Below are 21,461 nucleotides of genomic sequence, written 5' to 3' on the forward strand. Positions count from 1 at the left end.
ACTAATGCGCCGGCGAATGCATATGATGCCGGCCGGCAACACCGCGGCGCCAGCGCTATTATAAGCACATCCTAGCTGCAATAGCTAGCTAGTCCATGACTGTAGGGGGCAAAAAAAAAAAAAAAAAAAAAAAAAAAAAAAGCTTTGAGGACGAAGGGAATAGAGATACGTACTAGGTCATTCGACTCTACAAATTTTTTAGGTCAGAATTGTGATGCTTGGAGTGATATGTTGATTAGGAAAAAAAAATAAATAAGCTGTAGTATTAAAGGATGACCTCTCACTGTTTTGGTTACCCTGTTGTTAAAAACACTTAGGTGCCTAATGAATATCTTATTCTCATTTGGGCTATGATTATTATAAAACTATGTAAGTCATTTCACATTCATCAGGACTTGTTTTAGATTAAGTTTAATAAATCAAATCCCCATCTTGCACTTGGAGCATAATGCCTTCATACCTCAAATAAAGTTGATGGAGCATATCATAAAGTTGCAATTAATACAACCGGATTTCAGAACATTCAGCTTCAGGATTTCAGGCTAACAAGAAGAAATGTTGTACATTGTTACTAAGGAGGTCATGTTATATATGGGTAACTATAGGAGCATTATAAGATGTATACTTTTTAAGTAGTACACAACTGTGCGTAGCCTTTAGAAAACATGAAAATATTGCAGCGTATATCACATGAAGAGTAATGGCATTGTATGTTTTGTAAGTGTCAGCATATGTTTGCTGTCAAATTAAGATCCATGTGTTGCATGCATCTTTAAATGACTTAGTGCTTGTTCTAATGCAACACATGGACCATTTCAGCTTGTCATGCCTTCGCATGTCTAATATGTAATAAACAGCGTCTTACGTCTTCTGCATTTCTTTCACGGCAACAAGTTTTGCATCCGTCATATGTGTCAAATGTGATTTTTAACTGGACCTGTAGCCTGAAACAGACTGCTGACTGCCATCACAAATTTGTTTGTTATATATTCAAACACTGCATTTATTTTCGTTCATAAAAACATTGAAATGCTTTAATAACTTTCATTGCCTTGAGTAAATGTTTGTCATTCGTTACATTGATTGCTTGCAGTCCAGAAATTCTTTACATTCTTATTTAGCTATACCTTACACTTACAAACACATATAAAGTTATATATGTGCTACACTATTTTTCCTTCATTTAGTATCTCTTTCACACAACCTCAGAGTTTAAAAACAATTATTTATCAAACAGCACTTGTGAATATATCTAAGTGGACACTTTTTTAATTGCACAATGATGGCATAATGCAATGAAGAATAAGTTAATGTGGTCCACCACTTCAGTTTGCAAAAGACTTATGAAAGAGAAAGGTAGCATGCAATATAACCAATTATTAACAAAATTTTCTGGGCATATGCCACCTTTTATGCAACTAATAAGTCAACAGCAAAAAAAAAAAAAAAAAAAAAAAAAAAAAAAAAAAAATTTTATACATTACTAAGGTGCAAAGATGAGTAAAGCGAGTATTTGCTGAATTTCGGGCTGTCCAGACATTGTGGGATTGCTTTTCAGGATATAAAAAGGCATTTTTTTAGCATAAAGGAGGGGTTAGAAACCTAGCTGTCCCTATAGGGGTGTGAGGACTTCACTGGGTGCAGTACTCAGGAAAGTGTGGCTGGGGGGGGGGGGGGGGGGGGGGGAAGAGGGTGGTAATGCAAAGAGTGCAGTTAGAGAAATATATGCAAGGCAATTCACATGCTGCAATACTGTGGGCCTTAAGTTCTTTTCCTCAAGAGAATGCTTTCTCTCTCTTGTTGCTGTAAGAGAAGGTTATTGTTAAAATGAGAGATACAAGTCAGTCCATCATGAAATCAAACCTGCGACCCCCACTATCACTCCGCTGCTGAAGACCACTTTGAGACTAAATGTATTCTGTTTGCAAGGCATCACTGCTCATTGGTACCTTTTTTATTTGCATGGAGGCTACAGTAGTCTGTGCCATTGCTTTTCTATGTTGCTTGCACCTATAGCATGCAGTACCTGAAGTAGTAAATGCTGCACAATTTCATTTGCAGACAAAGCACCTATACCTTTACAAAGTGGTGGCAAAGATGGATGATTTAAAGCTCTTTCTCAAAGATGATGTGTGGCCACAGTGTGCAAGGCTATTGAGCAGAAATTCATAAAATCAAATGAGCTCAGAATATCAGTAGACAGGCCCCAGAACTTCAAAAAGAGTATGGTAGGGGAATGTGTCTGAGGTTCAGGGTTTTCATTGCAGGAAGAAAATAAAAGGGGTGATGCTTGACTGCACTGGTAGATTTTATGCCGAGCTCTGCATTAAATCAAAAGCGATTTTAGAAGCCGCAGAACATATCTGGTCCTCTTGAAGTGAAGAGATTTCTTTATTCTACTGAGGGACCTCTCAAGTAGTTGATGGTATTGCGCTCAGGTGTGTTCATGAAGAAGTGGGGGGGGGGGGGTTGCCCCGCTGTATTGCACTGGATGTCGCAGACCCATGCCATTGGGGGTTAGAAATGGAGTGCTTTCATGGGATACAGAGGAACGAATACAACCGGTCATGGAGACTGCAAACATGCGCCTTATCTGCACTTGTGCCCTCGTTTTTGTGTTCTTTCTGAGTTGTAAACCATCAACAGGTAGCAAGGCTCGCATGCAACGGGTACCTTATACGCATGAACGTTGATCCCAGTTGAATTCCAGTTGGGGATCCATTGTTATCCAACTGGTATGAACTGGAAGTTTGTTCCTTAAACCAGTTACATCAGTTAGGATTTTTTTGCCTGGGTTGTTTCAAAGTAATGTAGAAATGTTGTCAGTGTTGTTTAAGTTACTGCCTATGAAGCAACACAGTTTTACAAAAAAACAATGGTTGTGAGCCGCCTCATGCATTTATTTTTTCGTTTTGAAAATGTTTCAAGCTACAATAATTGCCGTCACTTTGCATAAAAGAAGCTATAGCTTTTTACAGGAATGGTTTTAGAGTGTGCTAAAGAAAGAAAGTGTAAAGAAAGATGGTATAGTGACATATGTGGCCTCTTTTATGCATGATGTTTGTGTGCCGCACATGAAGTATGAAGTGAAAAGATATCTCTGTTGGTTAACGGCTTTGCACTCAGTGGATTAGTCATGCAGTGTTGCATGACAGACCACAGAAGGTCCAATACATCCTACAAAAGACTAAAAATGAGACAACATGACGATGAAGTTGAAGGCCCATGATCTGCCAGGAAACAATGGGGTGGCTCTGAGAAGGACTTTTATATTGGCAGTAGTAAGGACTTCGCAGTGACAACATTGGTGTATACTGCACTAACACCTACTGTAGTTTTGACCATGCTGTCAGTTATTCTGAGAGCTGCGGCGGTAAGCGTCAGCCAGTGCTCTAAGTTTTAAGTGTTCATTTGTAAAAGATGTGTTCTAGATCCTGCTAAAGAGTCTTGTATTATTCAATTCAGTTTCCAGAATTTACACTTTCTCTAGAAGCCCTCATTCCATTTAGGCATCTTTTCATTCTTTCCAATTAGAATTTTCAGTTCTAATTGAATTTCCATAATCAAATGTCTTCCAGTTTCCAGATGACCTCCCAGCTGGAATAAGTACTTAGTCCCAACTGCATAGTTTTAACTCTCTGTAAAGAAGCAATTTATTTTTATTATGGGCTGCTAAGTTATGGTCATCTTACGGGTTAGAATTGATATTCCTAATGAACATCCAAACTGAATGGACAATTGTTATGCATGGTGAAACTGGAATTCAAACTACATTTCAATGATGCATTGTGTGTGTGCTGGCTAAGATGTTAAAGGAAGCTGGTGCATTTTGCTCCCTAGTAAAAATACACCCAAACATATTAGATTTCAATAGGCTTTGCAGTTAAAAATTTTGCAACTAATTTCAAAGTCCAATCTGGAGTCAATGATTTCGATTCAAGCATATTAGATAGTCTCGAGAGCTAAATTAAATGTTTCAGAGAGCAACTCATGCACTTAGGTCCTGGACCCATTTACAAAGGAGCAGCAGACGTTAGGAAACTTGTTAGCAAGGTAACACAACACACTGATAGAACACTAAATGAATTCTCAAGTAGTATAAGTGATAACATAAAATACATTAACACAGCGCTGGCAAACGCACAGATTTCACAGATTTCTGTCCGCACACCGCATCCACAGAGCATGTCTGCAAAATCATGTCCGCAGCAGTTGTGAGTAATTGAGAAGTGGTGGAGGTTAATGAGTGGCGCCAATCGATGGACGGTGATGTGATGTTGCAGCAGCATCCGTTCTTTTGCATTGCTCCAATGCAGATTCTGCAGTGCTCTTTAACTTTGCAACATTTCTGATTTTACAACCCTAAAAAGTGTATTCATAGCTGTTTTCACAATTTCAGGAATACCTGTTTAAGTTCATTCAGTGAGATCATTAGATTGCGTTTTATTGATTGCAGGTTGCACCAAATGTGAAAGTGCGGGAGAAACCAGAGGTTGGAGTTTTGAGTTAAGAACGGAGTGGCTCTAAATTGCAGCAGTGCCATCGAGCATAGAAAGCTTTTATTGTCCTGCCAAGAAAAATAGGAAACATGCAACAAGTGGCATTCATAGTTAAAGATAATTATACTGTATTCTGCACGGAGGTGTCATGTCGTAAACCGGCAGTCAATATCTGTTATGTAAGAAACACACATTTAATTTATTGAGAATTATCATTTTATTGATATTTGCTCTTGTGGTGCTTGCCCACATAAAACTGCAATACCTTATCTGTGGGGACTTGCATAATTAAAGGCAAGGACAGTACCACATCAAGGTAAAGCTCACTCATTGAAGAAATCTTTTTTTTTAATTTGCAGTGCTGTTTATACGAATTTCCTATCTCAAATGAAAAAAATTCACACTAAGCGAGTTTCTACAAGGTCAATATTTTTATTATAGATCGGTAGCCATCTCTTACATCATTTTCTTATTTCAGACTTAAAACAAAATAGTTTTTCTGCGTTTATTTCATGAAATTGGACCAGGCAAACGATTTTTCAAGTAGATAATTTCAATGTAAAACAGTCTCATTGAGATCAAAGCCAGTAATAAACACACTATTATCAGCATACATGATGAGCTGAACACTGTTGTCAATATGAATTATGTCATTTATGTACAAATTCAGCAAAAGTGTGCCTAATACTCTTCATTGAGGTACTAAACAAAATATATAAAGGATGGTTTGTTTTTGTTACTGTTCATCTGATTCCTTGAATGGGACTTGATTCAATTATTTCCAATACCTTTGCGAGTGCTGGTAATTAAAAAAAACATCTCTACGAACGTGTGCTCCATGCTCTAGCAGATTTCATAGATTTCCCCGATAGAATATTGAGCTTTTATATTTGCATTGCATGACATGTTAATTGGATGTGAAGCATGTTTGATGTTCACAAATGCATGCCATTTCCATAATTTCGACTCCCTTAATTGTACGAAATGTTGGCGCAGAGCTGAAGTGTTGCCATTGAATTGGACTCCAAATTGTTGACTGGGGGCCGATATCCAAGTTGGAAATGGTCATTTCCGATTTTGATTTGGCCTCAACTGTTTTGTTAAACTTGGAACAAAGCCATACTGCCGCGGTGCAATCCATCGCTACGTACGTGGTTCGGCTAGAGCAGCTCTTTAGACACAGAGAATTTTTATTTAAGAAACAGCCAACAAAAGTGAACTGAAAACATGGCAACCAAATACCCCATACATGGTCACTATACAAAGGCATACTGCACTTGAACCTTGTCTAGGACGCCTAGCGCGTAGGATGCTTTTGAAAAAAAAAAAGAAAAAAAAAAAGACGGCGTTGTACACAGCATCGAATCCAGGTGCGTACACTTCTGCCTTTTCCCGTGCTCTTAAGTGATCCTTGGATGGCGACTATAACCTTCGAAATGTGATGCATTTATATAAAAAAATACACAGCGGCACAAAGCCACGGTGTATATTGTAGCCTATCACGAGGCACTGCAGCACTGGAGAGAACAACGCTGGCCACGTGCTAGCTGCAGCAGCTGTGGAATGTACGAGGTAAATGAGAATTAAGCAGTACAGTACTTTATGAAGCAATATTCAAGACGATTATGCAGTTGTTATATAAAATGTCGATAATTCCATTAACATCGCTGAGCAAAGCCGCACCACACTGAGAATACTCTAGCTGTTAACCCTGTTGTATGGGCTTAGGGTTCGTCGCGGCAGCAGAGTGACGCTTGCCACGTGTTCTGCAGCTGCTGCACGAAGACTCGGAAGAATGCGTGAGGGAAGCAGGTAATAAGCACTGTAGCACTTTATCAAATCAAATTTGACACGATTATGTATGCGTGTATTTACGTATAGCCTGGTAGAGAGGCCTAGCACGCAAGTTATTTTGGTGGCCGCGGCGATTGATACGAAGCCATGTGCAACGTAGAGAGGGAAGAGGAGTACGGGAGGTGCAGGTCTGCGGTCTGCCAGGAAACATTGGGGCGGCCCTGAAAAGGGCCGTTTGGATGCGCAGCGACGTGACGGCGTGGCGAACACAACGCCCTGCACTCGTCTGTGGCCCTTTGCCGTGCACCGTCAACAGTGGTGCACTACGTCGTACACAGTGCCTGGTTATATGCTGCCCTGGATGCTGTAGCGATGCTTCCACTATAGACATTTACGAGGGTTGCCGCGATGATCTTGGAGAGCTGATCGATGCCGCGATCCCTGACATGGGCTGCTGCACAAAGAAAATCCTCGGCCTCTTCGCAGCATACAGAAAACGGTGCTGTAAAAGAGTAGAAAAAAAGTTGCATTATGAACATAGCGATTTGATGAATGCGCAACATATTACAAAACTTTCGACAAAGGAATCTGCGTTCATGTACCTCAACCAAGGTTGAGAATGCGCACGGCAGACGTGCGCCTCCGCATAGCAGTCAGGCAGCGGTTAGTTGCCGACGGCGGATGTTTTTGTGGAGGTCTCCATAGCCGTGGCCGTTTTTTTTTTTTTTTTTTTTTTTTTGAACACGAGGAGCGTCCATGCCACGAGCTGCTGCTGCACGAGGTCCTGGAAGCACGTGGGGAGAGACAAGCGACACAGCACTTATAAATAAGCAAAATGCGAGACAATTTTGCACAATTTATACTTACTTTGACGGTGCTTGCGATCTCCCGCAGGTTGTCGCCATTCATTCCGCCCAACGTACAGTACGGATCGGCGTGCTGAAAGCGCATTCACGTAAACGCGCAGGCCTGCCATCGTCGAGCACCTCGGTGACCGAACGCGCCGGTGCTATGCAGCAGCGAGATCCACGAACCGAATGCCGGAATCGCGCGCGTTGCCAGAGTGGGGGGCACCTAGCGATTCCCTAGAGCGTCTAGAGACGAAAAAAAAACAAGCAAACCAAGTTTTTGACTACGTCACGTCCGGTTAAGCATCGAGCCCGACGCAAAAAACGTCACGCCAGGCCGCGGCGTGTCCACCAATCAGCGTTTCCAGCCGAGCTACCCTTAAACGCTTCTGTTGCACGCTAGGGTACCCTAACTGCCCTAACCACGGCCGGTCTCGAGAGGAGAGAGCGCGCGCTCTTTCTTACGGCCTTCTCAATCGCCGCGTGAACAATGGGAACTTTTCTCCTTGAGTCACGCTCTCCGCCGCCGCAAGGGGCGCGACCTGCTCACTGTTCGGAAGATTGGTGGCTTAAAAGCAGAGAAGTGACATAATGTTAGTAATGTAGGAACAAAATTTAATAAATAGAATGCTGGTTTAGTTAACCATTCTAAATCAATAATTAAGATATAGGGAGAAAAATGAGCATGATAGCTACTGCTACCACCCCGTTTCAAAGGGGACGCTCCTATATTTCATCCATTCCATCCATCCATCCATCCATCGCTCCGCATCTGCTTCAGTGGCGGCGGCTGGCTTTTGCCTGGTTTCGCGCTGTTGCCCGCGGTTTTCGTAATGAGTGCAGCACCTCAATGAAAGATTACTGAAGGCAGATGCTGCAGCGGCATCCTGTCAGCGTGCTACACACATGACTGGAGTCTTTATATTGAAAAACACTGTCGCTCAGCAAACGCTCGACAAGCATATTACATGTATTGGGGCATGGTATCTACTTTTGTTCATTTTAATCTGAATTTTTGCCCAAGCCTGTACAAGAATATGAATAAAAAAAGTGAATGAGCAGTGATCACATCGAAGCTTCTTCAAGGCAAACATAACAGCAACAATGGCAAAACCGTCTTTCAGCGCTAGATGAGAAACCATTGAGGTAACACCGAAGATGAAAATAATTTTATAAAAATGTAATGTAAGTTGCACAATGATTACATGACTTAAAGTATTAGTAGTATAACGTCAGAGTTAACGCTTTTAAGCTTTGTTTTCAATTTTGCTATAATTTATAGACCAGCAAATGTTTTATGTTGTCATATAATCAATATTTTAATTTTGCAAATAAACGTTGGTTTAATGAAATGTTTACATGATATCATGATTATTTCATGAAAAAACAGGAAATCTATTTCAAGCAATAATTCCTAGCAATATTTTCTTTCCTTTTCTAGCATGTTTTTGAACTAATAGTTCCTATCTGTGCAGGAATGCCTGCCTTAGAGAGCAATCGCTGCCCCATTATTTTGGTAGAATGCTTTGCTTATTACTCATTCGCCACTGTTACTCAAGGGACACTCCTCAATAATGGATATAAAAGCTTTTCTCTGTGCTATTTATTCAGAGGTGACTATAGGAGTTGTATGTCGCGCTGTATTGCGCGCCTAGGCACCTGTCGACACCGACGAAATCATTTCAGCTCTGCCGCAATCAGTAACCGAGGAACTGAAAGAAGTGATGGTATCTCCTGTCATCCCATTACCCACTGTCACGTATTCTGGTTTAGCTTACGTCGCTGGATACATTGTGAAGTTAATCAGTGACTTCGGGTGTGACGCTTGTGCTATCCTTCTTGAAACCAGCGAAAGAAGCAGCCCCATGTACACTATTCTGCGAGGACAAGATTCTAGCGGACTGCATTATCCAAAACCAAAGTTTGTAGCTCTCTTGGACAAGGTTGTGTCTTTTTTTGAAAAAGCTGTCGTGCACCTACCACACACAAATGTCCTTGAAGTCCTTCAAATCTTAATCCAGCCAACACTTGAGAACTCATCTTTGCTGAGTTGCCCGGAAGGCATTGACAATAGCCAATTAAGGTCCACTTCTTTAATATGTGAGAAATTTCTCAGACGATCCTTCTTGTCAATTATGCTAAGACGGTGACAGACAGGAACGAAAGGCCAGCTCTTTATGTGCACAAACCGTCCAGAAAGATTTTAAGACTAATTTTCTAGCCACATGTACCGTTTTGATGAATGAGTGCAATGTGTTAACTTTGAAGGAGATTTTTTTTATTGCTTGCTGCTCTTTTCAATTATGCATATCTGTTTATGCCCATTTCCTTGATTAAATGTTTTTTTTTTTTTTTTTTTTTATCACTGGTATTAAACTGACTACGACTGTCTACGTGTGCGTCAGTCACGAGACTGTATACGTATACATCTGCTGTCTTTCAACCTACTGATTTGTTTTAAACGAAACTAGAACAGCCCACTTCACTAGACAACTGAAATTTTAACTGTATGCGTAAATTTTTGTTCCTTACTCTGAATCTGAGACGTGCTATGAATTTTCGTCAGTGCCTCTTTTGCTCTAAACGAAAGCGGCAGCGGTTGACAGAATACTTGAAATATCCACCGAACAGTTTGCCATGCACTAGCGTCAGGTCACGCTATAACTGCTTACAGCTTTCAAAGGCACACTGCATAAAATGGTACATATAGTTTTGTGAAAAATTTAGGAGTAAAAAAGTGTTGATGTAAGTGCACCCGAAACATTCGACCGCGCGCGACAGCACTGACGAAGGCGCGCGCGCTCTCGCGCGCACGCGCATTATTGACTATTTTATTGCTCATACACGATAAATCAGTCGCTGATTACTGCTTCTTCCTATAAACCATAAAGGGTGAAATATCAGTACCTGCCGGTTGCAACCGATGCGGGCGGAGCGAAGAGCGAGCGCGCGTTTCCCTTGCGCGAACGGAGGAGCAACAGTGGGGCGGTGGCGACCCCTCCGAGGCGCGGCGGGCGGTGGAAACAGACCCCATTGGAGAGGCCGTAAGAGAAGAGAGAAACGCGCTCTCCCTCGAGACCGGTCGTGGGTACACATCGTGCCCCCCCCCCTCCCCCCCCCCCCCGATGCAAAGGGATTGCCACATAATCATCATCATCATCAGCTGCTGCCCAAAAAAAGACTACTCTGGCGCTCTACAGCGCACACAAAAGAGCGATCTCTGCTGAAACGCTGTACAACAGCATCAGCAGCGCGCTCCTGTTTGAAGCACGGTCTGGACGAGTCTTCAGCTGGAGTGAAGATTGCTGAAAAACATATCAACAACCTTAGATATGCGGATGATACCACTTTAATGGCAGAAAGTGAAGTGGAACTCAAGAGACTTCTGATGCGCGTACAAGAAGAGAGTGAGTGGCGTCTTGCCCTATCATGTCCTGGAGCATCAAGGGACAAGAAGTGGAAGCTGTGACAGATTTTCTCTTCTTGGGCTCCAAGATTACCCCGTAAGGAGATTGCAGCCATGAAATTAGGAGATGCCTGCTTCTGGGAAAGAGAGCCATGGTTAGCTTTGACCGCCTAGTAAAGAGCAGAGACATTAGTCTGCCAACCAAGATCCGTATAACTCGTGCTATGGTCTTTCCAGTTGTGATGTATGGATGCGAGAGTTGGACCGTGAAGAAGGCTGACCGCCGAAGAATTGACGTGTTTGAATTGTGGTGCTGGCGGAGACTTGAGAGTTCCTTGGACTGTCAGAAGATCAAATCAGTCGATATTGTCGACCATAAACCCTGACTGCTCATTGGATGGTCAAATTCTAAAGTTAAAGCTCAGCTACTTTGGTCATCTGATGAGAAGAGAGGAGTCGCTGGAGAAAGATTTGATGTTGGGAAAGGTTGAGGGTTGCCGGAGAAGGGGTAGGCAGCGAACGCGATGGTTAGATGGCATCCTCGAGGCACTGCAGATGAAGTTATGTGATGTTAGGAAGATAGTGAGAGACCGGAAAGCGTGGCGTGACACGGTTCATAGGGTCACGAAGAGTCGGACACGACTGAACTGAACTGATACTTCTTTGAACTAAGGTTTTTTTTAAAAATATATTTCATACCAAATTAAGGCCCTTTTTTCATTTCTTTTACCGAGCTTCGTTCGCTGGCTTGAAAATTGACAGATTGCAAGAATAGGGCACCCTTGAGCCAACAACCCAATTTCTTCTCGCAAAGAATCTGAAGGCAAGTTGTTGGGACCCTTAAACAAACTTTTGTTGTCTCCCTAATTATGTATTCTCTTAAACCAGCTTTTCGATTTCTTGATCTTGAATCATGTTGGTAATTTTGAGTATAGTAATGAGTATTTTGAAAGTATGAAGTGCGATAGTGTTTTAGAAGGCTGTATTTGCGAACAATTCATGTCCTCATTCTTCTTTAGGGGTAAAACATGCTTTCAAATCACGTATAACTAAATTTACAAAGTGTAAATTTGGGGCTAAATTTAATTAAAAATTAAGATCATCAGACGTCGTTTTTCTCATAGGAGACTGGAATGCTAAGGTAGGGAGTGAAGAAATATCCGGAATTACAGGCAAGTTCGGTCTTGGTGAGCCAAATGAAGCTGGGCAGAGGCTAGTAGAGTTTTGTCAAGAAAACAACCTGACCATAGCGAATACTCATTTTCAACAGCACAAGAGGCGCCTGTACACGTGGACTTCACCGGACGGTCTGTACAGGAATCAGATCGACTATATTCTTTGCCGGCAGAGATGGAGAAGCGCTATACAAGCAGTAAAAACAAGGCCTGGGGCCGATTATGGCACCGATCATCAGCTTCTTGTTGCCAAAATTAAGCTTCGATTGAGGAAAACGCAGAAAACTACAAGGCCTTTCAGGTATGATCTGGATCAAATTCCATTAGAATATGCTGTGGAAGTGAGGAATCGATTTCAAGAATTAGATCTAGAAGACAAAGAGCCCGAAGAGATGTGGACTGATGCTCGTGATATAATACAAGAAGTTGCTACTAAGGTAGTTCCAAAGCAAAAGAAATGCAAGAAAGCAAACTGGTTATCTGAAGAGGCTTTGCAAATAGCTGAGGAAAGGAGGATGGCAAAGGTTATGGGGGAAAGAGAAAGATACAAGGTTCTCAATGCGGATTTTCAGAAAATAGCAAGGAGAGATAAGAATGCCTTCCTGAACATGCAGTGCCAAGCAGTTGAGGACAACAGCCAATTAAGGAACACAAGAGCTCTGTATAAGACAATCAAAGATATCAAAGGAAGCTTCTGTGCTAAGCTAGGCGTGATAAAGGACCAACGAGGCAAGGACCTCACTGAAGCCTCAGAGATAAAGAAGAGGTGGCAGGAATACACAGAAGAACTGTACAAGAAGGACCCGAATGTGCAAACCCAACATAAGACGGTTGTGATCACTGATCTCGAGCCGGGCATCCTGAAGAGTGAAGTTGAATGGGCCTTAGCCAGCCTTGCTAAGAACAAAGCTAGCGGAATTGATGGCATTCCAGCTGAGTTGCTTCAAAACCTCAACCATGACGCTGTTAACATTCTGCATACATTATGTCAGAAGATTTAGACAACCCTGCAGTGGCCACAGGATTGGAAGTCAGTTTACATCCCCATTCCAAAGAAAGGCAGTGCCAAAGATTGTTCCAACTACCGCACGATCGCGCTTATTTCGCATGCTAGCAAGGTGATGTTGAAAATCCTCCAAGGTAGGCTGCAGCAGTATGTGGATCGGGAGCTTCCGGACGTGCAAGCTGGGTTTCGCAAGGGCAGAGGAACTAGAGACCAAGTTGCCAACCTTCGCTGGATCATGGAAAAAGCAAGAGAGTTCCGGAAACCCATCTACTTCTGCTTTATTGATTATGCAAGAGCGTTTGACTGCGTAGATCACAGCAGATTGTGGCAAGCTCTACAAGAGATGGGAGTTCCAATTCACTTCATCTGTCTCCTCAAGAACCTGTATGAAGGGCAAGATGCCACAGTTAGAACTGGGCATGGTCTTACTGGTTGGTTTCCGATTGAGAAAGGAGTGAGGCAAGGCTGCATACTGTCACCCTGCCTATTTAACCTATAAGCAGAGTGCATCATGAGGAAGGCCAATCTGGACGAGTCTTCAGCTGGAGTGAAGATTGCTGGAAAACGTATCAACAACCTTAGATATGCGGATGATACCACTTTAATGGCAGAAAGTGAAGTGGAACTCAAGAGACTTCTGATGTGCGTACAAGAAGAGAGTGAGAAGTTTGGGCTTAAACTGAACATTAAAAAGACAAAGATCATGGCGTCTTGCCCTATCAAGTTCTGGAGCATCGAGGGGCAAGAAGTGGAAGCGGTGACAGATTTTCTCTTCTTGGGCTCCAAGATTACCTCGGAAGGAGACTGCAGCCATGAAATTAGGAGACGCCTGCTTCTGGGAAAGAGAGCAATGGTTAGCCTTGACCACCTAGTAAAGAGCAGAGACATTAGTCTGCCAACCAAGATCCGTATAACTCGTGCTATGGTCTTTCCAGTTGTGATGTATGGATGCGAGAGTTGGACTGTGAAAAAGGCTGACCGCCGAAGAATTGACGCGTTTGAATTGTGGTGCTGGCGAAGACTCTTGAGAGTTCCTTGGACTGCCAGAAGATCAAATCAGTCAATATTGTAGACCATAAACCCTGACTGCTCATTGGAGGGTCAAATTCTAAAGTTAAAGCTCAGCTACTTTGGTCATCTGATGAGAAGAGAGGAGTCGCTGGAGAAAGATTTGATGTTGGGAAAGGTTCAGGGTTCCCGGAGAAGGGGTAGGCAGCGAACGCAATGGTTAGATGGCATCCTCGAGGCGCTGCAGATGAAGTTATGTGATGGTAGGAAGATAGTGAGAGACTGGAAAGCGTGGCGTGACATGGTCCATTGGGTCACGAAGAGTCGGACACGACTGAACTGAACACTAGAACTTTAGACTACAATGTCAATATATCATATATATCAATATATACAACATATCATGAGACGGTTTAGGTTGAAAACAATTCCAGTATACTAATTACCAGTCTTAATATCGACTAATTGGTTATTAATAATTAATATTTTAGCTTTAGGCTGCAACATGAAGTTGTATATCACGGGATAGCTTATATGGAGTATGATTGCAATACCCTATTTTACGTGCTAAATAGCCGCTAGTTACTTAATTGTGAGCAACAATTGATCTTCAGCCTCCAATGGCAAGTCATATCACGGGATGGCTTATGTCGAGTACGATTCCAGTATGCAAGTTGCTGGTCTTACTTAATAGCTGTTAATTAGTTAATTGTGATCAGCATTTAAACTTTAGGCTGCATGAAGTCATATCATGGGATGGCTATTATCGAGTGCGATTGCAGCACACTCATTGTCGGCCTTTGTTTATAACTGTCAGTCAGCTGATTGTCGTTAACAAAAATATGAATCATGAGTCATGCTTATGAGTGAGTTGTGACTGCACAATTTTAGACTTCCCTCATTAGAGTATGCTACTTTTTAAGTGGTGTCAGTGCTATGCTGCATGTGACTAAGGGTCATGAATTATTATAACTATCAGTCATGATTACAGGTAATTGTTTTGCAGACTCCACACTTGCAATATATGCTACTTTGCATGTCATGCTTCCTCGCATTAGGACTGCGAGTCACGAGCTGACTGAATCCCCCTTTTTTTCAAGTTTCATTTTTCCAATTAGTTCAATTAATTGATCTATCGGCTAGCGGCTTCCTTGAAGCGTTTAGACAAGAGGCCTCTGTCGGAGGAACTGCTGCTGGGCGCTTGGCAGAACAAGGGGAAGGGTGCCCAGGCAGTGCGTGCTCTTTGCCGTTTTTTGTGCGCCAGCGGACTTGATTCGCGCTTGTAAAACAAGCTACAGTGTCTGTATATGTATTTCATATGCACTCTCCCACATCGTCACCCATCATAACCTTTCTTCTCTCCTTCCCCTTTCCCAGTGCAGAGTAGCAGGCCAGATTTGAATTATTTCGGCCAGCCTCTCTGCCTTTTCCTTTCAATAAATACATCTATCTATCTATAACAGACTCTAAACTTACTAATGAGCAACACCAAGCATCCACTTTTAACTCTGAGCGTTTTGACATCTTTGAAACCCGATTTACGAATTTTCATTTTCTTCAATTGTTTCAATTACTTAATTGATCAATTACGCTGTCAAAATTTTCGTACTGATCCTCATCAAGGGGTTTTTTTTTTTTCATTCTGAGCATTTTGACACCTTTGAATCCGTGTTTCTCATTTTTAATTTTTATTTATTTCAATTATTAGATCAATTATATTCTATAAATTTTATTAATTAGCATCACCAAGCATTGGCTTTACATTCTGAGCATTTTGACACCTTTGAATCCCCATTTTTCATTTTTCCAGTTATTTCAATTAATTGATGAATGAGGCATTCTAAATTTTCTTAATTAGCATCATCAAGCATTGGCTTTACCTTGTGAGCTTTTTTCCACCTTTAGACCCCATTTGTCAAATTTTTTTCATTTCTTAACTCATCATGAATTACCCTTTCTTAACGCGTCATCGCTTATCACACACCAATCAACCATCAATCACTAGAACCACAAGTTACCATGGTAGAATTTTTACGCAGCCCCCGATTATTTCTGACATGCTGTGCAGACACTCTTCTGCTACTACTATTACTATACGCCAATGGCTTTTCGACCAAACGAGCTGTTAAGCTGTTACTTAATATTCACCGCAGCGCGCAGCTAAAATTTCATGCCGTGAGTGGCGAAGGAAATTTGGATCGCCGCATTGTACGAGCGCCAACTCTCTCCTGCATGCAGGGCGCCGGTTCAGTTGTCTTTCTACTTCTTCTAGGCACTATAGCTAGAATACCGTACTTCAAAGAATGGCACTATATATAGATGGCATCATGTATATGGTCCCTGCCATGTACCCTAAGCCGGGCGCCGCGGCGCAACATGTAGGCTCCCTACCCTAGGTTAAAATAGAGGAAGGAGCCTTACCCTGGGTTCCATTGACTTTAACCCTGGGTTAAAGCCCCTTGATCAAGAGACTTTACCCTGAGTGGGCTGCGCGTGCCACATGTCGGCAGCCTTGCGTACTAGCGCCGACGGCGCCCAATAATGCCCTGGCCACCGCTAAGCATCACGACGGCGATGCGCACCCAGAAATTGTACATGTTGTACGTTCGAGACCATATGACGCGTGAAGAATTCATGATGTTTATGTTTACCTTTTTCATTGTCGAGGAGATGCTTTTTAAGGGGCGGAGTAATGCCGCAAACCATTAGGATTTTTTCTTTTTTCGACAGCCGCCGGCATGTGGCCTTAGCACTCCGATTCTGGCAAGCTGATCAATTCTGCATATTCTTTGTTTGTTCATATATCGACACGAGACACAGCTTTATCAGCACAACCAGCGAGCACGTTTGCTACTATCGCCACCGCCGAGTTGCTCAGTTATTTTGAGGGTGCAAGTCAGCCCAATAAAGTTTCATTCAAGTGGAACACCAATGTCTTAATTTCTGCATGGTCACTTTTGGTTACCGGGCCTGTCACCACCACGCGACAATATTTTTTTTTTTCTTCGAAGAGTTTGCCACAAGGCATAAGTTGAGAAAGGGGGAATGGGATGCAGGAGATAGAAAGTTAAAAGAAGGAGTGCAGTCCAGTTGTGCTTATGTATTCGAGAAGGTTGACAGTATAGCGATTGTCCATTGTCCATTTCTCATAATCACTATCGCGATTCCACCGCAGGCCCACGTTCATAATTATCCGTTGCCTAATGTGCGTTGTTGATGGACACGTCCACAACAAGTGACGCACATCGCAGACGTCAGGTGGAGTCTCACAGTGAGGGCACCTGTCAGTCACTGGTAGGTCTTTTTCCCGCCATCGATGTCGAACAGATGGGGTCAGAGCCGCCCCTGCCCGGATCCGGCGCACTGTCACCTCCTCCTGCCGAGTAAGACTACGGGGGAGAGGGTGCGAACACGGAGGAATGAGAGCGCGTGTTCGCTGGCGCAGAACTTGCGAATCGGAAACGTGGGACAGGAACGGATCTGGGGGAAGAGGGGAAGGTGGTGGATCGTCTGATGTGTTTATATGCGCCATAGTATCTGCTTGTATGTTATGTGGATCGCGAGCATGGCCGCGAATCCAGTGTATGCGAATAGGACATGGGTACTTTGAACATAGCAAATGTATGGACTGTGTTATTTGGAATGTGCGTCGAACGGCCTTAAGCTGTTTAAGGGCAGTGAGAGAGTCTGTGTAAAGATGAACTGCATTGAATGTAGGAACTGGTGGAAGGGAATGTATAGCATTGTAAATTGCTTGAAGTTCCAGTGCCAGAGGGGTGCACGTATCCGCGGTATATGTCACGTGAGTGTTGAGATGCGGATGAGAGGGACTATACACAGAAGTAACTCCTCGCTCTGCAGTATGTGATGCATCGGTATATAATATGCACCCTTCAGGCAGATGTGCGGATGATACCGACGGGGAAGCAGTGGGGTGATTATCCGTGAGCTGGCAGTACGACCATGGAGGTAGTGTCCTTAAATGATGTAGTTGTAAAGACTGTTTGCGAGCTCTGTTTGCCATCCGCTGATCAACGAGTTCAGTGAGCGTATTTAGCTGGGCATACTCCTGAAGTACTGGTATGGGTGTTAGGCGGGGAAGATACGTTATTGCACGCATAGCCTCACGATTGATGGCCTCAAGGGAGTCCCACTGTCTGCGGGTGAGACGTTGAAACTGTGCCTGGTATATTATACGTGGCTGGAGGACAGAGCGAACAAGCTGGCGGGCCGTGTGAGCACGCGCGCCGCCAGAGCGCATAGCTATGCGACGAATGAGACCTAAAGAAGCGTGAGCGGTCTTACGGAGGGCTGTCAGCCACGGGGTGCCAGTCCCAGAGGAATGAAGAAGAAGACCAAGAATGCGAACGGTTTGTACCCGAGGAATTGGGGTATTATCTATCATAAAATTTATAGTGGGAGCTTTCCGTAAGCCAGCTTTATTTCCAATTCGAATGAAACAGGATTTTGTATGCGAAAGAGTTTGGCCCAAAGGAGGGAGGCGAAATGTCAATACATCCAGCGCATGCTGGAGGGCCGCCTGATGGACAGACATATCTGGGTGACAGCACCATAAGGTTATATCATCGGCATACGCAAGCACGCATATAGAAGGGATGGCCTCTAGGGCTCGAATAAGTGAAATGAAGGCCACATTAAATAATGTAGGGGCGAGAACAGAGCCCTGGGGCACTCCTCTGTTTGAGGAGAAGTGACCAAAGGGCTTTCCATGGACACGCACACTGAATGTTCTATTTGTTAGAAAGGCGTGAATGGCGAGGAGAAACCTGTGAGGAAGACCAAGAGTTCGTAGGGAGGCAAGAATGGCTGAGTGAAGGATGTTATCATATGCCTTTGTTATATATGTAGCGATCACAGTTCTAACAAGATGACTGTGCGGAGAGTGGTGAAGCACGTCAGCAGGCAAAGCAGCAAGACCGTCCTCCGTTCCTATTTGCGGGCGGAAGCCAATTTGGGATTCTGGATAACAATCATGGAATTCCAACCACCACAATAAGCGAGTGGCGTGAATGTTTTCGTAAAGCTTGCAGATTGTTGGCGTCAGGGAAATTGGACGAAGGGCCGAGAGAGATACTGGAGGATGACCTGACTTCGGTATTGGAACAACAATAGAATGCTTCCACTCGTCCGGCATGACACCAGAAAGCCACACGTCATTGAATGCATCAAGCAGGGCCTGCAAAGCAGTCCCTTCCAAGTTGCGGAATAAGGAGTTAGGTATGCCGTCGTGGCCGGGAGCAGAGTTAGATTTGAGGCGTTCAATGGAGGCCAGCAGCTCTGCCATGGTTAGGTCAGAAGTAATCGCATCGGCGGGTTCGGTAACCGGTAAGCAAGGTGGAGAAGTTGAGGTGGAATCATAGTGGGGAAAAAACTGTCTGGCCGCCTGTTTTGCAAATGTGTCCTCATCTACATTCATAGCAAGGCGAATGCTCTCTGTGTAATCAGAAACTTGAGAAGAGCGCTGCATGGTGTGAAACACTCTCCAAAGTTGTCGATTACTCTGCTTGGAGGACAGGCGCTCACACCATGAAGCCCAACGTTGCCTTCCTAGACGCTTTTCATACCACCTCGCACGCGCGGTAGCCCGGTGAAGAGCGGGGATAGCCGATGGGTCATCGGGGTTACGAGCAGCATAATGATCTGCCTGGCGACGCAGAGCCCAAATATTCAGGAGGTGGATGTCCGGGTTTGGCTCGTCTTCATTTACAGTGGTGGTAATCGTGTGGGACGCAAGAACAGCAGAGAGAGTAGACAATGCTGATGATGGGGTGAAATCAGATAAGCGATTGTCTGCGCGTACAGAGTCCTAAGATGTTATTCGTACGCTACGGCGTATTTTACGTATCCGCGAAGGAGTGAGAGAGATAAAGATAGGACTGTGATCACTACCCCAGGTATCTGGTTCAACAGCCCAACGAGAGCTACCAGGGCCTAACCACCAAGTCAAATCAGGTGAATAAGGCCCACCTCGTGGACGGGTAGATGTATGCGGGTGGTTTAAAAGATGAAAAGAATTATCTGAAAAGCTTCCCTGGATGTGTGCACCCCTGGGAGAATCCGATGGGTAACCCCACGAGGTTTGTGCGCCATTGAAGTCTCCACCGACTAGAATAGAGATACCCGAGTAGGTAGAACGCAGAAAACGAACCCATCCAAGATTAGGAGATGCGGAACCAGGACGGCCATAAAAGGAAACTAGTATAAGTGGCGTGTGTACAGGCTTAACTAGGAGTGCTACCACATCTTGGCGTGTGTTACACCAGCGTGAAAGGTCGATCAGTGTGTGGGGAACTGAAGTGTGAATATAAATTGCAGATTTACCTGGGCTGTGGGAAGAGGTGATACAACGGCGATCAGGAATGGAAGGTGAATGGTAAGCGCAGAATCCAGAAAGGCGAGGAAGTGAGTTCTTGAAGTAAGAAGGCCCACGCCTTTAGCTTTTTGTCGCGAAGACGGATGTTCACTTCAGAGGCCTTATTCGCAAAGCCTCGACAATTCCACTGCACCACCAGAGACAGTGCATTATCCATTGCGAGGCCGAAGAGCTTCTACGATGAGGGAGGTCACCTGCTCCATAAGGGCTAATATTTTATCCACTGTCGGGGTATTCGGGGTTAACGTGTTGTCTGCACGTGATTGTGGTTTGATGCTTATTGGAGGTGATTCATTTGAAATCTTATCACGAGGTATTATAGTTCTTCGAGAGGGGTGAGAGTGACGCTGTTCTCGGAGCTGGATGAGTTCGTCTAGGCGTTGGCGAGCCTCTGCAATGGCATTGTCTAAAACAGCGTCTTCATCTGCGGTATCCACATGTGATTGGTGCACTGGCCGTTTTGGTGTACCATTTGATCCATGAGGGTGGGTCGCTTGTGCGTATGAACCATGCTGAGAAGACGTATGATGAGCAGGTGGGTCAAGTAAAGGAAGTGCAGGGAAGTTGGTTTCATCACATGTAAGAGCAGCGAAGCGATTACTTGTAGGAATACCTTCTTTTCCAGGTGGCTTGCGCGACAGCCTCGTTCTCTTCTTCTTTGGACAAGCGGGGGAGCGCATGTCTTGGTCCGCTGATTTGCATAGGGCACAAAGCGCTATTGGTTCATTCATGTCGGCCACAGCTGCCGGATTAGGGCAGGTATTTTGCATGTGCCCTTCTTTATGGCAGTGATAACAAAATATACGACGAGGTCGGAAGGGCTGTGGTTTGATAATCGCACCATAATAGGTTAGGTACTCAGGCAAAGTAAGCGGGCCTTGTAGGGTGAGTAGGAATGAACCCCTGCGCCCCAGAGGCCGTGCTTGCAACACTGAGTGAGTTGAACAGCGAATGTTTGCTTGCACCTCCTCAGAAGGACTTCTGCTGTCAACATGGCAAACGACGCAGCGGAGGGTGTCAGGGCCAGAGGCAAAATATATTTGCACTGGGACATGCTCATTCGCATCCAGGGGAATTTGAGTAGCTGCACACATTTTCTGGGCGTCCACCAAGGATGGCAAGTTCACCGTAATGGTGTTCGATGGGCGATGGACGACAAATCCACAGTAGTTTGTAGAACCTAGAACTTGGTCAATTGTGGCTTGGACACACCGGGGAGGGCTAGTCGTTATATCAAAGCGCAATGTAGGCTTGATGGTGACGCAGAACGAGTTAGCAGCAAGTGGAAGCGAGGCTCGACTCACTGGCGGCATCTGTGGTGGTGTAAGGGG

General features: G+C 44.1%; 1 long non-coding RNA gene across 1 annotated transcript; it reads right to left on the bottom strand.

Annotated features, from left to right (window-relative positions):
- Nucleotides 1-4,924: 4,924 nt before the first annotated feature.
- LOC146185018 (uncharacterized) lies at nucleotides 4,925-7,312 on the bottom strand. Its single transcript, XR_014707770.1, has 3 exons — nucleotides 7,161-7,312; nucleotides 6,896-7,077; nucleotides 4,925-6,795 (listed from the first exon to the last, which is right to left on the bottom strand). It is a non-coding gene; the product is annotated as an uncharacterized LOC146185018 (long non-coding RNA).
- Between the last annotated feature and the right edge of the window lie 14,149 nt (nucleotides 7,313-21,461).

This window comes from Amblyomma maculatum, chromosome 6, assembly GCF_055883805.1.
Source record: "Amblyomma maculatum isolate TAMU_Amacu chromosome 6, ASM5588380v1, whole genome shotgun sequence".
NCBI lineage: Eukaryota > Metazoa > Arthropoda > Arachnida > Ixodida > Ixodidae > Amblyomma > Amblyomma maculatum.